This window comes from Triturus cristatus, chromosome 1_1 (assembly GCF_964204655.1).
Source record: "Triturus cristatus chromosome 1_1, aTriCri1.1, whole genome shotgun sequence".
Classification (NCBI taxonomy): Eukaryota; Metazoa; Chordata; class Amphibia; order Caudata; family Salamandridae; genus Triturus; species Triturus cristatus.
In genome coordinates this window covers 244,036,593-244,054,353 of record NC_140579.1, presented here as the reverse complement: position 1 = coordinate 244,054,353, position 17,761 = coordinate 244,036,593, and positions in this window count along the sequence as shown.

Sequence of the window (17,761 nt, the reverse complement as noted above, 5' to 3'; positions counted from 1 at the left end):
GGAACGCACCGAATCTATTGGGAGAATAACGTCCTGTATAGTGAGCAGAAATCAGTGGAGCTGGGATCCGGACGGGTACTGGTGGTACCTCTCCGCTTCCGGGATTTCCTCCTGGGCTTAGCCCACGATGTCCCCCTCGCCGGTCACCTGGGTCAGGACAAGACCTACAGCCGTCTCGTGACCCATTTTTATTGGCCTAAGATGAAAGCAGCGGTAGAAGCCCACTGCAAGTCCTGCCCCACGTGCCAAGCCAGTGGGAAGAGTGGGGGGAAGCGCAAGGCTCCCCTCCAACCCTTCCCGGTCGTCAGTACCCCCTTCGAACGAGTCGGGATCGACATCGTGGGGCCACTGGACCCCCCCACATCCCAAGGTCACCGTTTCATCTTGGTCCTAGTGGACCACGCCACCCGCTACCCAGAGGCTATTCCCCTACGCACCATTACGGCCCCCGTGGTGGGCCGGGCCCTGATGGGGATCTTCTCCAGGGTGGGTTTCCCCCGCGAGGTCGTGAGCGATCGCGGCACTAATTTTATATCCAGGTATATGACGTCCCTGTGGCAACAATGTGGGGTGTCCTATAAGTTCACCACCCCGTACCATCCCCAAGGGAACGGCCTAGTAGAGAGGTTTAATAGGACTTTGAAAGGGATGATCGCTGGCCTAGAAGAGCCCCTCCGGCGTAAGTGGGACGTCCTGCTCCCCTGCCTCTTGTTCGCTTACCGGGAGGTCCCCCAGAAGTCCTTAGGGTTCAGCCCGTTTGAATTACTCTATGGGCACCCCGTCCGAGGTCCCCTCAGTTTAGTTAAGGAAGGGTGGGAGGCAGCACCCCAGGCCACCCCCCGAGATGTGTTCCAATATGTCCTGGCCCTCCGGAACCAGACCAGGAGGTTCCGAGAACTGGCCGAGGCCAACCTGGAGGCGAGTCAAGAAGAAATGAAGCGCTGGTACGACCAGAATGCTACTCTGGTCGAGTTCCAGCCGGGCCAGCAGGTGTGGGTCATGGCCCCGGTGAAGCCTGGCGCTCTCCAGGACCGATGGACTGGGCCCTACAAAGTGGTCGAGAAGAAGAGCCAAGTCACCTACTTGGTGGACGTCCAGTCGCCTCGGGATCCCCTCCGGGTCCTGCACGTGAACCGCCTCAAGCCTCACTTCCAGCGGACAGAACTGAGCCTCCTGCTGGCCACCGATGACGGGGCCGAAGATGAGTCGGATCCCCTCCCGGACCTCCTGTGTATCAAGGAGCAGGATGGCTCCGTGGAAGGAGTGAACCTCTCCCCAGCCCTCACTGCCCAGCAACAAGCGGACTGCCGCCAGCTCCTAAGACAATTTTCTGACCTCTTCTCCCTGACCCCCCGGGTCACCGACTGGTGTGTTCATGATGTGGACACCGGGGACAGCCCGCCGGTGAGACACCGAGCCTACCGGGTTCCTGACCGGGTCCGGTCCTGCATTCAAGCGGAAGTCTCGAAGATGTTGACCCTGGGGGTGATCGAGCCCTCTGACAGTCCCTGGGCCAGCCCCGTGGTCCTGGTCCCGAAGGCAGCGGCCCCCGGTGTCGCCCCCGAGCTCCGATTCTGCGTAGACTACCGGGGGCTCAATGACGTTACCCGAGCCGATGCCCACCCCATTCCACGAGCCGACGAACTCATTGACCGACTAGGGGCAGCCCGGTTCCTCAGCACATTCGACCTCACCTGCGGATACTGGCAGATTGCGCTCACCGAAGGGGCCAAAGAGCGGTCCGCTTTCTCCACCACCGATGGGCACTACCGCTTCCGCGTAATGCCCTTCGGGCTAGAACAGTTCAGCGCGGCATACCTGGATGACATCGCTGTCTTCAGTTCAGAGTGGAGTGAGCACCTCCAGCACCTCCGAAGGGTGCTAATCGCCCTGCGCCAGGCAGGCCTCACAGTAAAAGCCAGCAAGTGCCAGATCGGGCAAGGATCCGTGTTCTACTTGGGGCACCAGGTCGGGAGTGGCCAGGTCGCCCCGCTACAGCCAAAGATCGACGCCATCCTGGCCTGGGAACCACCCATCACCCAGACGGAGGTCCGAGCCTTTCTGGGACTCACGGGCTACTACCGAAGATTCATTCGGGGGTATGGCAGCCTTGTCGGCCCTCTCACAGAACTCACGTCTAAAAAACAGCCAAAGAAAGTGCAGTGGACGGCTGCCTGCCAGGAAGCTTTCGATGCCCTAAAAAGGGCCATGTGTACTGCCCCCGTCCTCCGGGCTCCCGACTACGCCAAGGAGTTCATAGTCCAAACCGATGCCTCCGAGCATGGCATTGGGGCCGTCCTGTCCCAAGTAAATGACCAAGGCCTAGACCAGCCCGTCGCCTTCCTCAGTCGGCGGCTGTTGCCCCGAGAACAAAGATGGAGCACCATAGAGCGCGAAGCCTTTGCCGTGGTCTGGGCACTCAAAAAGCTACGACCCTACCTGTTTGGCACCCATTTCAGAGTCCAAACTGACCATCGGCCCTTACGTTGGCTCATGCAGATGCGAGGAGAAAACCCCAAGCTACTGCGGTGGTCAATCTCCCTCCAGGGGATGGATTTCACCGTGGAACACCGCCCTGGTACGGACCACGCCAATGCTGACGGCCTCTCCCGGTTCTGATGGGCAGTTCTCTCCGGCTTTCAGCTGGGGGAGACGCGTGTTGGACCCGGCCTCGTAGAATGGCCCTCCGTGCCCCTGCACCACCGAAACCTGGTACCTACAGCCCAAGCCCCCGGCCCGGCCGAACCTCCCCACCAGGACACCCGCACCGACCCGGACATCTCCGTCCCTGGCCTCTCCCCTTTCGGCCACCCCGGGCCCGCGTGCCCACTTCATGCACCAAGATGGCCGCCCGGCCCCAGCGCGACCCGGGCATAGAGGCGCCACTCCGGCTGGAGGACATCACGCTTCCAGGGGATGAGAGAGGGAGGAGTATCGCACCTCTGAACTCCCCCGGGACGATGGGTTTCGATCGGCCCTCCGGCCTCCCTGAGGGCTGGCTCCACGCCTGCTGGGTGTCTGGGACTCCTCCCGACCCGGCCCTGAAAGGATCAAAAGACTATAGCAGGAAATCCCGACAAGCGACCCCCAGGTGACAAGACCCCTGCCTGCACAGACTCCGGACATCAAAGAGGGGTCGAACTATAACAAGGGGTGCTCTGGGGCTGTCCGGCAGATTCGACGCTGGAACAACGAGAGCCTGCTGACGTGGTCACGGCTCCTGGAACTGGAACTCACCTGAGCCCTGCTGAGTCACTCGCGGCTCCCTGAAGATCGTAAGACCTCCGAACTTGTACCTGAGCCCGCTGAGTGACTCGCGGCTCCCTGAAGATCGTAAGACCTCCGAACTTGTACCTGAGCCCTGCTGAGTGACTCGCGGCTCCCTGAAGATCGTAAGACCTCCGAACTTGTACCTGAGCCCTGCTGAGTGACTCGCGGCTCCCCCAGACTCTCACGGTCCCGCCGGACCCCACCTCCGACCACGTATCCCCCAGCTCGAGGATTGTGAGCTGTGCGCCGGGTACGTCCCTGCTTTGAACCGTTACCAGAGACAGTCCCGCTACCCCCTACCTTTCCGAGACTCTTGAGCCCGTGCTCACCTTGTACATATTTGCAGTGATACCTGTTTGATAAAGCTTGTTCTGAGAATACCCAGTGTGGTCCCTCTGTGTCGTGTGGTGCCAGAAGTACGATCCTAGTTGCGAGAATCCTCCCCCTGGGGAATCTCCCGCCAGTGCCCGGCTACGATACTTTGAGGGTGGGTCTCAGGGTAGTCAGGACCCCCTTTCCGGGCTCCTCTGAGGTCGCCGTCTAACAGTGCATATGACTCCTATTAGTGTCCAGACATATGGGGGTGGGTACATATCACTCCCAGCAGTGTCCAGACATATGAGGGGTGGGTGCATATTACTACCAGCAGTGGACAGACATATGGGGGTGGGTGCATATCACTACCAGCAGTGTCCAGACATATGAGGGTTGGGTGCATATCACTACCAGCAGTGGACAGACATATGGGGGTGGGTGCATATCACTACCAGCAGTGTCCAGACATATGAGGGGTGGGTGCAGAGGACTCCCAGCAGTGGACAGACATATGGGTGTGGGTGCATATCACTACCAACAGTGTCCAGACATATGAGGGGTGGGTGCATATCACTACCAGCAGTGGACAGACATATGAGCGGTGGGTGCATATGACTCCCAGCAGTGGACAGACATATGAGGGGTGGGTGCATATGACTCCCAGTTGTGTCCAGACATATGAAGGGTGGGTGCATATCACTACCAGCAGTGGACAGACATGTGGGGGTGGGTGCATATCACTACCAGCAGTGTCCAGACATATGGGGGTGGGTGCATATCACTACCAGTAGTGTCCAGACATATGAGGGTTGGTGCATATCACTAGCAGCAGTGGACAGACATATGGGGGCGGGTGCATATCACTACCAGAAGTGTCCAGACATATGAGGGGTGGGTGCATATCATATCACTACCAGCAGCGGACAGACATATGGGGGTGGGTGCATATAACTACCAGCAGTGTCCAGACATATGATGGGTGGGTACATATGACTCCCAGCAGTGTCCAGACATATGAGGGGTGGGTGCATATCACTACCAGCAGTGTCCAGACATATGAGGGGTGGGTGCATATCACTACCAGCAGTGGACAGACATATGAAGGGGTGGGTGCATATCACTACCAGCAGTGGACAGAGATATGGGGGTGGGTGCATATAACTACCAGCAGTGTCCAGACATATGATGGGTGGGTACATATGACTCCCAGCAGTGTCCAGACATATGAGGGGTGGGTGCATATCACTACCAGCAGTGTCCAGACATATGAGGGGTGGGTGCATATCACTACCAGCAGTGGACAGACATATGAAGGGGTGGGTGCATATCACTACCAGCAGTGGACAGAGATATGGGGGTGGGTGCAGAGGACTCCCAGCAGTGGACAGAGATATGGGGGGTGCATATCACTACCAGCAGTGTCCAGACATAAGAGGGGTGGGTGCAGAGGACTCCCAGCAGTGGACAGACATATGGGTGTGGGTGCATATCACTACCAGCAGTGTCCAGACATATGAGGGGTGGGTGCATATCACTACCAGCAGTGGACAGACATATGAGCGGTGGGTGCATATGACTCCCAGCAGTGGACAGAGATATGGGGGTGGGTGCATATCACTATCAGCAGTGGACAGACATATGGGGGTGGGTGCATATCACTACCAGCAGTGGACAGACATATGAGGGGTGGGTGCATATGACTCCCAGCAGTGTCCAGACATATGAGGGGTGGGTGCATATCACTACCAGCAGTGGACAGACATATGGGGGTGGGTGCATATCACTACCAGCAGTGTCCAGACATATGAGGGGTGGGTGCAGAGGACTCCCAGCAGTAGACAGACATATGGGTGTGGGTGCATATCACTACCAGCTGTGTCCAGACATATGAGGGGTGGGTGCAGAGGACTCCCAGCAGTGGACAGACATATGGGGGTGGGTGCATATCACTACCAGCAGTGGACAGACATATGAAGGGGTGGGTGCATATCACTACCAGCAGTGTCCAGACATATGAGGGGTGGGTGCATATCACTACCAGCAGTGGACAGACATATGAAGGGGTGGGTGCATATCACTACCAGCAGTGGACAGACATATGGGGGTGGGTGCATATCACTACCAGCAGTGTCCAGACATATGAGGGGTGTGTGCAGAGGACTACCAGCAGTGTCCAGACATATGAGGGGTGGGTGCATATCATATCACTACCAGCAGCGGACAGACATATGGGGGTGGGTGCATATAACTACCAGCAGTGTCCAGACATATGATGGGTGGGTACATATGACTCCCAGCAGTGTCCAGACATATGAGGGGTGGGTGCATATCACTACCAGCAGTGTCCAGACATATGAGGGGTGGGTGCATATCACTACCAGCAGTGGACAGACATATGAAGGGGTGGGTGCATATCACTACCAGCAGTGGACAGAGATATGGGGGTGGGTGCATATAACTACCAGCAGTGTCCAGACATATGATGGGTGGGTACATATGACTCCCAGCAGTGTCCAGACATATGAGGGGTGGGTGCATATCACTACCAGCAGTGGACAGACATATGAAGGGGTGGGTGCATATCACTACCAGCAGTGGACAGAGATATGGGGGTGGGTGCAGAGGACTCCCAGCAGTGGACAGAGATATGGGGGGTGCATATCACTACCAGCAGTGTCCAGACATAAGAGGGGTGGGTGCAGAGGACTCCCAGCAGTGGACAGACATATGGGTGTGGGTGCATATCACTACCAGCAGTGTCCAGACATATGAGGGGTGGGTGCATATCACTACCAGCAGTGGACAGACATATGAGCGGTGGGTGCATATGACTCCCAGCAGTGGACAGAGATATGGGGGTGGGTGCATATCACTATCAGCAGTGGACAGACATATGGGGGTGGGTGCATATCACTACCAGCAGTGGACAGACATATGAGGGGTGGGTGCATATGACTCCCAGCAGTGTCCAGACATATGAGGGGTGGGTGCATATCACTACCAGCAGTGGACAGACATATGGGGGTGGGTGCATATCACTACCAGCAGTGTCCAGACATATGGGGGTGGGTGCATATCACTACCAGTAGTGTCCAGACATATGAGGGTTGGTGCATATCACTAGCAGCAGTGGACAGACATATGGGGGCAGGTGCATATCACTACCAGCAGTGTCCAGACATATGAGGGGTGGGTGCATATCATATCACTACCAGCAGCGGACAGACATATGGGGGTGGGTGCATATAACTACCAGCAGTGTCCAGACATATGATGGGTGGGTACATATGACTCCCAGCAGTGTCCAGACAGATGAGGGGTGGGTGCATATCACTACCAGCAGTGTCCAGACATATGAGGGGTGGGTGCATATCACTACCAGCAGTGGACAGACATATGAAGGGGTGGGTGCATATCACTACCAGCAGTGGACAGAGATATGGGGGTCGGTGCAGAGGACTCCCAGCAGTGGACAGAGATATGGGGGTGCATATCACTACCAGCAGTGTCCAGACATATGAGGGGTGGGTGCATATCACTACCAGCAATGTCCAGACATATGGGGGTGGGTGCATATCACAGCCAGCAGTGTCCAGACATATGAGGGTTGGGTGCATATCACTACCAGCAGTGGACAGACATATGGTGGCGGGTGCATATCACTACCAGCTGTGTCCAGACATATGAGGGGTCGGTGCAGAGGACTCCCAGCAGTGGACAGACATATGGGGGTGGGTGCATATCACTACAAGCAGTGTCCAGACATATGAGGGGTGGGTGCATATCACTAACAGCAGTGGACAGACATATGAGGGGTGGGTGCATAGGACTCCCAGAAGTGGACAGAGATATCGGGGTGGGTTCAAATCACTACCAGCAGTGGACAGACATATGGGGGTGGGTGCATATCACTACCAGCAGTGTCCAGACATATGAGGGTTGGGTGCATATCACTAGGGGTGGGCGGAATTTGCGGAATTAACCTTCGCAAATTATCGCGAGAATGTTTAAAATTATCGCAAACAAGCAGAAATATCGCGAAGATGCGGAAGTTTTTTCCGGCATGTTCGCGAGATTTTCTGCATGGTTGCGGGTCGCCAACTTACCCATGTGGTTGCTTGCGGGCGCGGCCATCTTGTTTTGAGTTGTTCTCGCGGTGCATGATCGCGAGAAGAAAGACGTGATCGCGCGACGCATGACGTCACTGCGGGCGCGAACTGTCGCGAGACAGCGCAAATGGCTAAAAACAATACAACATCTCATGGAGAACGCGACCGGATCAAGAAAACTTGTCGGCGAACGCAGGGATTCAGGTAAGGCGATCGCGCGCGCGCGAGAATGTATCATTTTACAGCGCGAGCAAGAAACAAATTATCGCCAAGCTGCGGAAACCGGAATTTTTGACATTTTCGCGCTCTCCGCGGAACGCAAAAATGTCAAATTATCGCAATTTCCGCGAACGGAACGAAATTTTGGCCAGGCCTACATATCACTACCAGCAGTGGCAGTGAACAGACATATGGGGGTGGGTGAATATCACTACCAGCAGTGTCCAGACATATGTGGGGTGGGTGCAGAGGACTCCCAGCAGTAGACAGACATATGGGTGTGGGTGCATATCACTACCAGCAGTGTCCAGACATATGAGGGGTGGGTGCATATCACTACCAGCAGTGTCCAGACATATGAGGGGTGGGTGCATATCACTACCAGCAGTGGACAGACATATGAAGGGGTGGGTGCATATCACTACCAGCAGTGGACAGAGATATGGGGGTGGGTGCAGAGGACTCCCAGCAGTGGACAGAGATATAGGGGGGTGCATATCACTACCAGCAGTGTCCAGACATATGAGGGGTGGGTGCATATCACTACCAGTAGTGGACAGACGTATGAGGGGTGGGTGCATATGACTCCCAGCAGTGTCCAGACATATGAGGGGTGGGTGCATATCACTACCAGCAGTGACCAGACATATGAGGGTTGGGTGCATATCACTACCAGCAGTGGACAGACATATGGCGGTGGGTGCATATCACTACCAGCAGTGTCCAGACATATGAGGGGTGGGTGCAGAGGACTCCCAGCAGTGGACAGACATATTGGTGTGGGTGCATATCACTGCCAGCAGTGTCCAGACATATGAGGGGTGGGTGCATATCACTACCAGCAGTGGACAGACATATGAGCGGTGGGTGTATATGACTCCCAGCAGTGGACAGAGATATGGGGGTGGGTGCATATCACTATCAGCAGTGGACAGACATATGGGGGTGGGTGCATATCACTACCAGCAGTGGACAGACATATGAGGGGTGGGTGCATATGACTCCCAGCAGTGTCCAGACATATGAGGGGTGGGTGCATATGACTCCCAGCAGTGTCCAGACATATGAGGGGTGGGTGCATATCACTACCAGCAGTGGACAGACATATGGGGGTGGGTGCATATCACTACCAGCAGTGTCCAGACATATGGGGGTGGGTGCATATCACTACCAGTAGTGTCCAGACATATGAGGGTTGGTGCATATCACTAGCAGCAGTGGACAGACATATGGGGGCGGGTGCATTTCACTACCAGCAGTGTCCAGACATATGAGGGGTGGGTGCATATCATATCACTGCCAGCAGCGGACAGGCATATGGGGGTGGGTGCATATAACTACCAGCAGTGTCCAGACATATGATGGGTGGGTACATATGACTCCCAGCAGTGTCCAGACATATAAGGGGTGGGTGCATATCACTACCAGCAGCGTCCAGACATATGAGGGGTGGGTGCATATCACAACCAGCAGTGGACAGACATATGAAGGGGTGGGTGCATATCACTACCAGGAGTGGACAGAGATATGGGGGTGGGTGCAGAGGACTCCCAGCAGTGGACAGAGATATGGGGGGGTGCATATCACTACCAGCAGTGTCCAGACATATGAGGGGTGGGTGCATAAGACTCCCAGCAGTGTCCAGACATATGAGGGGTGGGTGCATATCACTACCAGCAGTGTCCAGACATATGAGGGGTGGGTGCATATCACTACCAGCAGTGGACAGACATATGGGGGTGGGTGCACATCACTACCAGCAGTGGACAGACATATGAGGGGTGGGTGCATATGACTCCCAGCAGTGTTCAGACATATGGGGGTCGGTGCATATCACTACCCGCAGTGTCCAGACATATGAGGGTTGGGTGCATATCACTACCAGCAGTGGACAGACATATGGGGGTGGGTGCATATCACTACCAGCAGTGGACAGACATATGGGGGTGGGTGCCTATCACTACCAGCAGTGTCCAGACATATGGGGGTGGGTGCATATCACTACCCGCAGTGTCCAGACATATGAGGGTTCGGTGCATATCACTACCAGCATTGGACAGACATATGGGGGTGGGTGCATATCACTACGAGCAGTGTCCAGACATATGAGGGGTGGGTGCAGAGGACTCCCAGCAGTGGACAGACATATGGGGGTGGGTGCATATCACTACCAGCAGTGTCCAGACATATGAGGGGTGGGTGCATATCATTACCAGCAGTGGACAGACATATGAGGGGTGGGTGCACATCACTACCAGCAGTGGACAGACATATGGGGGTGGGTGCACATCACTACCAGCAGTGGACAGACATATGAGGGGTGGGTGCATATGACTCCCAGCATTGTCCAGACATATGAGGGGTGGGTGCATATCACAACCAGCAGTGGACAGAGATATGGGGGTGGGTGCATATCACTACCAGCAGTGGACAGACATATGGGGGTGGGTGCACATCACTACCAGCAGTGGACAGACATATGAGGGGTGGGTGCATATGACTCCCAGCAGTGTCCAGACATATGAGGGGTGGGTGCATATCACAACCAGCAGTGGACAGACATATGGGGGTGGGTGCATATCACTACCAGCAATGTCCAGACATATGGGGGTGGGTGCATATCACAGCCAGCAGTGTCCAGACATATGAGGGTTGGGTGCATATCACTACCAGCAGTGGACAGACATATGGTGGTGGGTGCATATCACTACCAGCTGTGTCCAGACATATGAGAGGTGGGTGCAGAGGACTCCCAGCAGTGGACAGACATATGGGGGTGGGTGCATATCACTACAAGCAGTGTCCAGACATATGAGGGGTGGGTGCATATCACTAACAGCAGTGGACAGACATATGAGGGGTGGGTGCATAGGACTCCCAGAAGTGGACAGAGGTATGGGGGTGGGTGAATATCACTACCAGCAGTGGACAGACATATGGGGGTGGGTGCATATCACTACCAGCAGTGTCCAGACATATGAGGGTTGGGTGCATATCACTACCAGCAGTTGCAGTGGACAGACATATGGGGGTGGGTGCATATCACTACCAGCAGTGTCCAGACATATGAGGGGTGGGTGCAGAGGACTCCCAGCAGTAGACAGACATATGGGTGTGGGTGCATATCACTACCAGCAGTGTCCAGACATATGAGGGGTGGGTGCATATCACTACCAGCAGTGGACAGACATATGAGGGGTGGGTGCATATGACTCCCAGCAGTGGACAGAGATATGGGGGTGGGTACATATGACTCCCAGCAGTGTCCAGACATATGAGGGGTGGGTGCATATCACTACCAGCAGTGTCCAGACATATGAGGGGTGGGTGCATATCACTACCAGCAGTGGACAGACATATGAAGGGGTGGGTGCATATCACTACCAGCAGTGGACAGAGATATGGGGGTGGGTGCATATAACTACCAGCAGTGTCCAGACATATGATGGGTGGGTACATATGACTCCCAGCAGTGTCCAGGCATATGAGGGGTGGGTGCATATCACTACCAGCAGTGTCCAGACATATGAGGGGTGGGTGCATATCACTACCAGCAGTGGACAGACATATGAAGGGGTGGGTGCATATCACTACCAGCAGTGGACAGAGATATGGGGGTGGGTGCAGAGGACTCCCAGCAGTGGACAGAGATATGGGGGGTGCATATCACTACCAGCAGTGTCCAGACATATGAGGGGTGGGTGCATAAGACTCCCAGCAGTGTCCAGACATATGAGTTGTGGGTGCATATCACTACCAGCAGTGTCCAGACATATGAGGGTTGGGTGCATATCACTACCAGCAGTGGACAGACATATGGGGTGGGTGCATATCACTACCAGCAGTGTCCAGACATATGAGGGGTGGGTGCAGAGGACTCCCAGCAGTGGACAGACATATGGGTGTGGGTACATATCACTACCAGCAGTGTCCAGACATATGAGGGGTGGGTGCATATCACTACCAGCAGTGGACAGACATATGAGCGGTGGGTGCATATGACTCCCAGCAGTGGACAGAGATATGGGGGTGGGTGCCTATCACTATCAGCAGTGGACAGACATATGGGGGTGGGTGCATATCACTACCAGCAGTGGACAGACATATGAGGGGTGGGTGCATATGACTCCCAGCAGTGTCCAGACATATGAGGGGTGGGTGCATATCACTACCAGCAGTGGACAGACATATGGGGGTGGGTGCATATCACTACCAGCAGTGTCCAGACATATGGGGGTGGGTGCATATCACTACCAGTAGTGTCCAGACATATGAGGGTTGGTGCATATCACTAGCAGCAGTGGACAGACATATGGGGGCAGGTGCATATCACTACCAGCAGTGTCCAGACATATGAGGGGTGGGTGCATATCATATCACTACCAGCAGCGGACAGACATATGGGGGTGGGTGCATATAACTACCAGCAGTGTCCAGACATATGATGGGTGGGTACATATGACTCCCAGCAGTGTCCAGACAGATGAGGGGTGGGTGCATATCACTACCAGCAGTGTCCATACATATGAGGGGTGGGTGCATATCACTACCAGCAGTGGACAGAGATATGGGGGTGGGTGCAGAGGACTCCCAGCAGTGGACAGAGATATGGGGGGTGCATATCACTACCAGCAGTGTCCAGACATATGAGGGGTGGGTGCATAAGACTCCCAGCAGTGTCCAGACATATGAGGGGTGGGTGCATATCACTACCAGCAGTGTCCAGACAGATGCGGGGTGGGTGCATATCACTACCAGCAGTGGACAGACATATGAGGGGTGGGTGCATATGACACCCAGCAGTGTTCAGACATATGGGGGTCGGTGCATATCACTACCCGCAATGTCCAGACATATGAGGGTTGGGTGCATATCACTACTAGCAGTGGACAGACATATGGGGGTGGGTGCATATCACTACCAGCAGTGGACAGACATATGGGGTGGGTGCCTATCACTACCCGCAGTGTCCAGACATATGAGGGTTGGGTGCATATCACTACCAGCATTGGACAGACATATGTGGGTGGGTGCATATCACTACCAGCAGTGTCCAGACATATGAGGGGTGGGTGCATATTACTCCGAGCAGTAGACAGAGATATGGGGGTGGGTGCATTTCACTACCTGCAGTGGACAGACATATGGGGGTGGGTGCATATCACTATCAGCAGTGTCCAGACATATGGGGGTGGGTGCATATCACTACCAGCAGTGTCCAGACATATGAGGGGTGGGTGCATATCACTACTAGCAGTGGACAGACCTATGGGGGTGGGTGCATATCACTACCAGCAGTGTCCAGACATATGAGGGGTGGGTGCATATGACTCCCATTAGTGTCCAGACATACGGGGGTGGGTACATATCACTCCCAGCAGTGTCCAGACATATGAGGGGTGGGTGCATATTACTACCAGCAGTGGACAGACATATGGGGGTGGGTGCATATCACTACCAGCAGTGTCCAGACATATGAGGGTTGGGTGCATATCACTACCAGCAGTGGACAGACATATGGGGGTGGGTGCATATCACTACCAGCAGTGTCCAGACATATGAGGGGTGGGTGCAGAGGACTCCCAGCAGTGGACAGACATATGGGTGTGGGTGCATATCACTACCAACAGTGTCCAGACATATGAGGGGTGGGTGCATATCACTACCAGCAGTGGACAGACATATGAGCGGTGGGTGCATATGACTCCCAGCAGTGGACAGACATATGAGGGGTGGGTGCATATGACTCCCAGTTGTGTCCAGACATATGAAGGGTGGGTGCATATCACTACCAGCAGTGGATAGACATGTGGGGGTGGGTGCATATCACTACCAGCAGTGTCCAGACATATGGGGGTGGGTGCATATCACTACCAGTAGTGTCCAGACATATGAGGGTTGGTGCATATCACTAGCAGCAGTGGACAGACATATGGGGGCGGGTGCATATCACTACCAGAAGTGTCCAGACATATGAGGGGTGGGTGCATATCATATCACTACCAGCAGCGGACAGACATATGGGGGTGGGTGCATATAACTACCAGCAGTGTCCAGACATATGATGGGTGGGTACATATGACTCCCAGCAGTGTCCAGACATATGAGGGGTGGGTGCATATCACTACCAGCAGTGTCCAGACATATGAGGGGTGGGTGCATATCACTACCAGCAGTGGACAGACATATGAAGGGGTGGGTGCATATCACTACCAGCAGTGGACAGAGATATGGGGGTGGGTGCATATAACTACCAGCAGTGTCCAGACATATGATGGGTGGGTACATATGACTCCCAGCAGTGTCCAGACATATGAGGGGTGGGTGCATATCACTACCAGCAGTGTCCAGACATATGAGGGGTGGGTGCATATCACTACCAGCAGTGGACAGACATATGAAGGGGTGGGTGCATATCACTACCAGCAGTGGACAGAGATATGGGGGTGGGTGCAGAGGACTCCCAGCAGTGGACAGAGATATGGGGGGGTGCATATCACTACCAGCAGTGTCCAGACATATGAGGGGTGGGTGCAGAGGACTCCCAGCAGTGGACAGACATATGGGTGTGGGTGCATATCACTACCAGCAGTGTCCAGACATATGAGGGGTGGGTGCATATCACTACCAGCAGTGGACAGACATATGAGCGGTGGGTGCATATGACTCCCAGCAGTGGACAGAGATATGGGGGTGGGTGCATATCACTATCAGCAGTGGACAGACATATGGGGGTGGGTGCATATCACTACCAGCAGTGGACAGACATATGAGGGGTGGGTGCATATGACTCCCAGCAGTGTCCAGACATATGAGGGGTGGGTGCATATCACTACCAGCAGTGGACAGACATATGGGGGTGGGTGCATATCACTACTAGCAGTGTCCAGACATATGGGGGTGGGTGCATATCACTACCAGTAGTGTCCAGACATATGAGGGTTGGTGCATATCACTAGCAGCAGTGGACAGACATATGGGGGCAGGTGCATATCACTACCAGCAGTGTCCAGACATATGAGGGGTGGGTGCATATCATATCACTACCAGCAGCGGACAGACATATGGGGGTGGGTGCATATAACTACCAGCAGTGTCCAGACATATGATGGGTGGGTACATATGACTCCCAGCAGTGTCCAGACAGATGAGGGGTGGGTGCATATCACTACCAGCAGTGTCCAGACATATGAGGGGTGGGTGCATATCACTACCAGCAGTGGACAGACATATGAAGGGGTGGGTGCATATCACTACCAGCAGTGGACAGAGATATGGGGGTGGGTGCAGAGGACTCCCAGCAGTGGACAGAGATATGGGGGTGCATATCACTACCAGCAGTGTCCAGACATATGAGGGGTGGGTGCATATCACTACCAGCAATGTCCAGACATATGGGGGTGGGTGCATATCACAGCCAGCAGTGTCCAGACATATGAGGGTTGGGTGCATATCACTACCAGCAGTGGACAGACATATGGTGGCGGGTGCATATCACTACCAGCTGTGTCCAGACATATGAGGGGTGGGTGCAGAGGACTCCCAGCAGTGGACAGACATATGGGGGTGGGTGCATATCACTACAAGCAGTGTCCAGACATATGAGGGGTGGGTGCATATCACTAACAGCAGTGGACAGACATATGAGGGGTGGGTGCATAGGACTCCCAGAAGTGGACAGAGATATCGGGGTGGGTTCAAATCACTACCAGCAGTGGACAGACATATGGGGGTGGGTGCATATCACTACCAGCAGTGTCCAGACATATGAGGGTTGGGTGCATATCACTAGGGGTGGGCGGAATTTGCGGAATTAACCTTCGCAAATTATCGCGAGAATGTTTAAAATTATCGCAAACAAGCAGAAATATCGCGAAGATGCGGAAGTTTTTTTCCGGCATGTTCGCGAGATTTTCTGCATGGTTGCGGGTCGCCAACTTACCCATGTGGTTGCTTGCGGGCGCGGCCATCTTGTTTTGAGTTGTTCTCGCGGTGCATGATCGCGAGAAGAAAGACGTGATCGCGCGACGCATGACGTCACTGCGGGCGCGAACTGTCGCGAGACAGCGCAAATGGCTAAAAACAATACAACATCTCATGGAGAACGCGACCGGATCAAGAAAACTTGTCGGCGAACGCAGGGATTCAGGTAAGGCGATCGCGCGCGCGCGAGAATGTATCATTTTACAGCGCGAGCAAGAAACAAATTATCGCCAAGCTGCGGAAACCGGAATTTTTGACATTTTCGCGCTCTCCGCGGAACGCAAAAATGTCAAATTATCGCAATTTCCGCGAACGGAACAAAATTTTTGCCCAGGCCTACATATCACTACCAGCAGTGGCAGTGGACAGACATATGGGGGTGGGTGAATATCACTACCAGCAGTGTCCAGACATATGTGGGGTGGGTGCAGAGGACTCCCAGCAGTAGACAGACATATGGGTGTGGGTGCATATCACTACCAGCAGTGTCCAGACATATGAGGGGTGGGTGCATATCACTACCAGCAGTGTCCAGACATATGAGGGGTGGGTGCATATCACTACCAGCAGTGGACAGACATATGAAGGGGTGGGTGCATATCACTACCAGCAGTGGACAGAGATATGGGGGTGGGTGCAGAGGACTCCCAGCAGTGGACAGAGATATAGGGGGGTGCATATCACTACCAGCAGTGTCCAGACATATGAGGGGTGGGTGCATAAGACTCCCAGCAGTGTCCAGACATATGAGGGGTGGGTGCATATCACTACCAGCAGTGACCAGACATATGAGGGTTGGGTGCATATCACTACCAGCAGTGGACAGACATATGGCGGTGGGTGCATATCACTACCAGCAGTGTCCAGACATATGAGGGGTGGGTGCAGAGGACTCCCAGCAGTGGACAGACATATTGGTGTGGGTGCATATCACTACCAGCAGTGTCCAGACATATGAGGGGTGGGTGCATATCACTACTGTTAGACGGACCGGGAGGGTCGGCCGAGGACAAGGGGAGAGGTCTCCGGGGAGAGCCGTCTCCAGCGATCGTACAGATAAATAACTTCCCCCCCCACAGACAGACACCACACAAGGAGAAGATTTAGCGTTCTTTATATGCACTTCTTAAGGTACGATGAAATAGTACAAGGAGGTCTGGACTCAGGGGTCCCCTCGATTTTAGTCTCTCAGGATAGGGAAAGGGTAGCGGGACAGTCTGTTTACCAGTCTGGTAGTTCGGATGAAATGATGATTAGCTCACAATCCTCGAGCTTGGTGGTTTAGCTGGTACGGGCCGCGGCAGCGCCAGCAGGTCCCGGTAGAGATGGTCGGTACACGGTCCGCGGCAGCGCCAGCAGGTCCCGGTGAGGGTGGTCGTTACAACGGGCCGCGGCAGTGCCAGCAGGTCCCGGTGAGGATGGTCGATACAACGGGCCGCGGCAGCGCCAGCAGGTCCCGACGAGGATGGATGTTGCAGGAGGCCGCGGCAGTGCCAGCAGGCAGGACGATAGTTCGCAAGATAGGGCTACGGCAGCGCCAGTAGTCCGTCAAGGCTGAGTTCTCTCGGTGTCTCTCGACTCCAGGATACAACTGCCTTCCTGCTCCGGAGCTGCCCCAGTTATAGGGCAGGCGCCCTTTGATGTCCGGACCCTCGCACTTGGAGGTCGGAGGGCCCGGGATGAAGGTGTCCAGACACCCAGCAGGGGGTGGAGCCAGCGCCTGGGGGAGCTGGAGGCGATCGGCACCTGGCGGGGGAAGAGCCCTTGACGCTTCGTTCTCCCATTGACCTGCCAAGTGGTCCGCTCACCTCCTGGGTGGATGGTGGTGCCGGGATGTCGGGGCCGGCCAGGCCCAGGGTTAGGGT